Here is a 6,162-nt window from a genome sequence, read left to right on the forward strand (position 1 = left end):
CATTATTAGTGTATAGGAATGCAAGGGATTTCTGTGTGTTGATTTTATATCCTGCAACTTTACTATATTCATTGATTAGCTCTAGTAATTTTCTGGTGGAGTCGTTAGGGTTTTCTATGTAGAGGATCATGTCATCTGCCAACAGTGAGAGTTTTACTTCTTCTTTTCCAATTTGGATTCCTTTTATTTCTTTTTTTTCTCTGATTGCTGTGGCCAAAACTTCAAAAACTAGGTTGAATAGTAGTGGTGAAAGTAGGCACCCTTGTCTTGTTCCTGACTTTAGGGGAAATGCTTTCAATTTTTCACCATTGAGAATAATGTTTGCTGTGGGTTTGTCATATATAGCTTTTATTACGTTGAGGTATGTTCCTTCTATTCCTGCTTTCTGGAGAGTTTTTTTTATCATAAATGGATGTTGAATTTTGTCAAAGGCTTTCTCTGCACCTATTGAGATAATCATATGGCTTTTATTTTTCAATTTGTTGATGTGGTGTATTACGTTAACTGATTTGCTAATATTGAAGAATCCTCGCATCCCTGGGATAAAGCCCACTTGGTCATGGTGTATGATCTTTTTAATGTGTTGTTGGATTCTGATCGCTAGAATTTTGTTAAGGATTTTTGCATCTATGTTCATCAGTGATATTGGCCTGTAGTTTTCTTTTTTTGTGGCATCTTTGTCAGGTTTTGGTATTAGGATGATGGTGGCTTCATAGAATGAGTTTGGAAGTTTACCCTCCTCTGCAGTTTTCTTGAAGAGTTTGAGCAGGATAGGTGTTAGCTCTTCTCTAAATTTTTGGTAGAATTCAGCTGTGAAGCTGTCTGGACCTGGGCTTTTGTTTGCTGGAAGATTTCTGATTATAGTTTCAATTTCCGTGCTTGTGATGGGTCTGTTAAGATTTTCTATTTCTTCCTGGTTCAGTTTTGGGAAGTTGTACTTTTCTAAGAATTCGTCCATTTCTTCCACGTTGTCCATTTTATTGGTATATAATTGCTGATAGTAGTCTCTTATGATCCTTTGTATTTCTGTGTTGTCTGTTGTGATCTCTCCATTTTCATTTCTAATTTTATTGATTTGATTTTTCTCCCTCTGTTTCTTGATGAGTCTGGCTAATAGTTTATCAATTTTATTTTGCTTTCAAAGAACCAGCTTTTGGCTTTGTTGATTTTTGCTATGGTCTCTTTTGTTTCTTTTGCATTTATTTCTGCCCTAATTTTTAAGACTTCTTTCCTTCTGCTAGCCCTGGGGTTCTTCATTTCTTCCTTTTCTAGTTGCTTTAGGTGTAGAGTTAGGTTATTTATTTGACTTTTTTCTTGTTTCTTGAGATATGCCTGTATTGCTATGAACCTTCCCCTTAGCACTGCTTTTACAGTGTCCCATAGGTTTGGGGTTGCTGTGTTTTCATTTTCATTCGTTTCTATGCATACTTTGATTTCTTTTTGATTTCTTCTGTGATTTGTTGGTTATTCAGCAGCATGTTGTTCAGCCTCCATATGTTGGAATTTTTAGTAGTTTTTCTCCTGTAATTGAGATCTAATCTTACTGCATTGTGGTCAGAAAAGATGCTTGGAATGATTTCAGTTTTTTTGAATTTACCAAGGCTAGATTTATGGCTCAGGATGTGATCTATCCTGTAGAAGGTTCCGTGTGCGCTTGAGAAAAAGATGAAATTCATTGTTTTGGGGTGAAATGTCCTATAGATATCAATTAGGTCTTACTGGTCTATTGTATCATTTAAAATTTGTGTTTTCTTGTTATTTTCTGTTTAGTTGATCTATCCATAGGTGTGTGTGGGGTATTAAAGTCTCCCACTATTATTGTGTTATTGTTAATTTCCCCTTTCATACTTGTTAGCATTTGTCTTACATATTGCGGTGCTCCTATGTTGGGTGCATATATATTTATAATTGTTATCTCTTCTTCTTGGATTGAACCTTTGGTCATTATGTAATGTCCTTCTTTGTCTCTTTTCACAGCATTTGTTTTAAAGTCTATTTTATCTGATATGAGTATTGCTACTCCTGCTTTCTTTTGGTCTCCATTTGCATGGAATATCTTTTTCCAGCCCTTCACTTTCAGTCTGTATGTGTCCCCTTTTTTGAGGTGGGTCTCTTGTAGACAACATATATAGGGGTCTTGTTTTTGTATCCATTCAGGCAGCCTTTGTCTTTTGGTTGGGGCATTCAACCCATTTACGTTTAAGGTAATTATTGATAACTGTGATCCCATTGCCATTTACTTTATTGTTTTGGGTTCTAGTTTATACCCTTTTTTGTTTCCTGTCTAGAGAAGATCCTTTAGCATTTGTTGGAGAGCTGGTTTGGTGGTGCTGAATTCTCTCAGCTTTTGCTTGTCTTAAAGCTTTTGATTTCTCCTTCATATTTGAATGAGATCCGTGCTGGGTACAGTAATCTGGGCTGTAGGTTATTTTCTTTCATCACTTTAAGTATGTCTTGCCATTCCCTCCTGGCCTGAAGAGTTTCTATTGAAAGATCAGCTGTTATCCTCATGGGAATCCCCTTGTGTGTTGTTTGCTGTTTTTCCCTTGCTGCTTTTAATATTTATTCTTTGTGTTTGATCTTTGTTAATTTGATTAATATGTGTCTTGGGGTGTGTTGCCTTGGATTTATCCTGTTTGGGACTCTCTGGGTTTCTTGTACTTGGGTGATTATTTCCTTCCCCATTTTAGGAAAGTTTTCAACTATTATCTCTTCAAGTATTTTCTCTTGTCCTTTCTTTTTGTCTTCTTCTTCTGGGACTCCTATGATTTGAATGTTGTGGCGTTTAATATTGTCCTGGAGGTCTCTGAGATTGTCCTTATTTCTTTTAATTCATTTTTCTTTTTTCCTCTCTGATTCATTTATTTCTACCATTCTGTCTTCTACTTCACTAATCCTATTTTCTGCCTCCGTTATTCTACTATTTGTTGCCTCCAGAGTGTTTTTGATCTCATTTGTTGCATTATTCATTATATATTGACTCTTTTTTTTATTTCTTCTAGGTCCTTGTTAAACCTTTCTTGCATCTGCTCAATCCTTGTCTCCAGGCTATTTATCTGTGATTCCATTTTGATTTCAAGGTTTTTGATCATTTTCACTATCATTATTCAGAATTCTTTATCAGGAAGATTCCCTATCTCTTCCTCTTTGGTTTGGTGGACATTTATCCTGTTCCTTTACCTGCTGGATATTCCTCTGTATCTTCATTTTGTTTATATTGCTGAGTTTGGGGTGGCCTTTCTGTATTCTGGCATTTTGTGGAGTTTTCTTTATTGTGGAGTTTCCCCGCTGTGGGTGAGGTTGTACGAGAGGCTTGTCAAGGTTTCTTGGTTAGGGAAGCTTGTGTCGGTGTTCTGGTGGGTGGAGCTGATTTCTTCTCTCTGGAGTGCAATGAAGTGTCCAGTAATGAGTTATGAGATGTCAGTGGGTTTGGAGTAACTTTGGGCAGCCTGTATATTGAAACTCAGGGCTGTGTTCCTGTGTTGCTGGAGAATTTGCGTGGTATGTCTTTCTCTGCAACTTGTTGGCCCTTGGTTGGTGCTTGGTTTCAGTGTAGGTATGGAGGCATTTGATGAGCTCCTGTTGATTAATGTTCCCTGGAGTCAGGAGTTCTCTGGTGTTCTCAGGATTTGGACTTAAGCCTCCTGCTTCTGGTTTTCAGTCTTATTTTTACAGAAGTCTCAAGACTTCTCCTTCTATACAGCACCATTGATAAAACATCTAGGTTAAAGATGAAAACTTTCTCCACAGTGAGGGACACCCAGAGAGGTTCACAGAGTTACATGCAGAAGAGAAGAGGGAGGAGGGAGTTAGAGGTGACCTGAATGAGATGAGGTGGAGTCGAAAGATGTTCACGGAGTTATACAGAGAAGAAAAGAGGGAGGAAGAAGACAGAGGTGGCCGGGAGGATAAAAGGGGGGAAATCAAAAGGAGAGAGACAGATCCAGTCAGTAATCAGTTCCCCAAGTATTCTCCACCGTCTGGAACACACAGAGATTCAGAGAGTTGGGTAGAGAAAAGAAGGGGGAAAGAGGAGACAGAGGTGACCTGGTGGAGAAAAAGGAGAGTCCAAAGGGGGAGAGAGCAGTCAAGCCAGTAATCTTGCTCCCAAGTAAAAATGGGTACTGAAGATTGGGTTCTTAAAGGTACAAAATTGATAACAAATACCAAAAAGCGAAGATTAAAAATCTAGAGTAGTGGTTGGATTTTAAAAAATACAATATTAAAGAAAAGAAGAAGAAAAAGAAAAAAAAGTCACAAAAATTATAAAAAAAACATGTATATGAAGTTTGCTTTAAAAATTAGGGTCTTTTTTTTGGCAAAGTAATAGTAGGTTATAAAAATGAAAATTAAAGGAGTAATAGAGGACTTAACATTTAAAAAAATTAAAAAAAAAAAAGAATGATCGTAAAAATATATCTAAGACTTTCTCTGGTATTGTGGGCAGTGTGGGGTGAGTTCATTTTCGGATAGTTCCTTGTCACGATTTATATTTCTCGAAATCTATAGGCCCCTTCCTATATAGTCAGTACTAACTACAGGGTTTTAACCTGTTGCCCCTGTCACTTCCAAGGCGGTTCCCTCTGTTTTAGCTTCTTCGGTTTGCTGGTCTCGTCAGTGCCTGATTTCCGCCCTGACGCAAGGGGGCAGTGGTGGACACTTTTAGGCTCACTTGTTCAGTCGCGCTGTGGGGAGGGAGGGATGCTGCAAACAAATAACTCTGGCGTGTGCTCGCAGTGTCTCAGCCACAGTGGGCCTGCCCTCGCTCATGGAGCGTGTGCCCTCCCTGCCCAGGCTGCTCAGGCTCTATGTTGCTAAGCCAGGAACTGTCCGAGGCTGGCCGTGAACTGCATGCACCTCCCAGGTCTGAGCTGCTCATGTTCATGCTCTCGGGTAGTCCTCAGAGGTGCAGACTCGGTTGGGCCTGAGTTTTGTGCCGTTCCCAGGTCCGAGCAGCTCAGGTGATGAGGTGTTTGGCGAGCGCAGTTGCTGCGACTTATTGCCTCCCCCGTCCCTGCCGCTTGGTTTTCTGGGTGTACAACCGGTGCACCTTCTCAGGCAGATGTTGACTGTCCAGAACTCCAAGAAGTCTTAGTTAGCAAAGAAGCCTGCTTGGAGTTTGGTAGATAATGTCTCTCTGGGGCTGCGATTGCCCCCTTCCGGCTCTGGCTACCTGTCATAGGAGGGGGATGGTCTGCAGCCACTAGTTCTGTTCAGTACTTTGTTCTGTGCGGGGGCCTGGTGGTTTCTTAGGTTAGGGCTTTTCGCGTCGTAGCTATCCCGCAGTCTGGTTTGCTAGCCTGTTAGTTCCCTCAGATTGCCCTCAGGGCACTCAGGCCCCGGTCCTTACTCTAAGCAATGCAGCCCGCACCTCCCTGCCCAGCCCCCGCTTGCTAGTGGCAGGTGCAGGCATCTGCGCTGTTTCACCGATGGGGGAGTTACCGTTGGGCTCGTAATCTGTGGGTTTTAATTATTTATTTATTTTTCCTCCCTGTTACATTGCCCTCCGTGCTTGCAAGGCTCGCCACAGACTCGGCAGTGAGAGTGTTTCCTGGTGTTTGGAAACTTCTCTTTAAGTCTCCCTTCCCAGGACGGAGCTCCATCCCTACCTCTTTTGTCTCTTTTTTTGTCTTTTATATTTTTTCCTACCTCCTTTCGAAGACAATGGGCTGCTTTTATGGGTGCCTGATGTCCTCTGCTGGCATTCAGAAGTTGTTTTGTGGAATTTACTCAGCGTTTAAATGTTCTTTTGATGAATTTGTGGGGGAGAAAGTGGTCTCCCCGTCCTACTCCTCTGCCATTTTAGGACCGCTTCTGCTGGGTGCAGTTTTTCGATCAGAGGAAGGAAGAGGTCACGTCAGTAGCTCACACAATAGTTACTGAGAAACCACAGGGTTGAGATTGGTGTAGAAACTGGAGGCTAAGCTCTCCACTCGCCTCAGGCGACAGATCCTTCTGCCTTGAGGGACCATTGGTGAGTGAATAGGTCTAGAAGAGAAGGGGCATGGGGAGGGAAGATGGTGCCTAATTTTACATCAAGTTACCTCTGGCCTTCAATCCGGCAGGTGGCTGAGAGTCATGGACCCCCTCCCTCTGTGCCTGTCAGCCCTCCAGGCCACTTGCCCCGTGAACAGCTCAGAGCTGGCTCCACTTGCCCAGCTG

This window comes from Bos javanicus, chromosome 13 (genome assembly GCF_032452875.1).
Source record: "Bos javanicus breed banteng chromosome 13, ARS-OSU_banteng_1.0, whole genome shotgun sequence".
NCBI lineage: Eukaryota > Metazoa > Chordata > Mammalia > Artiodactyla > Bovidae > Bos > Bos javanicus.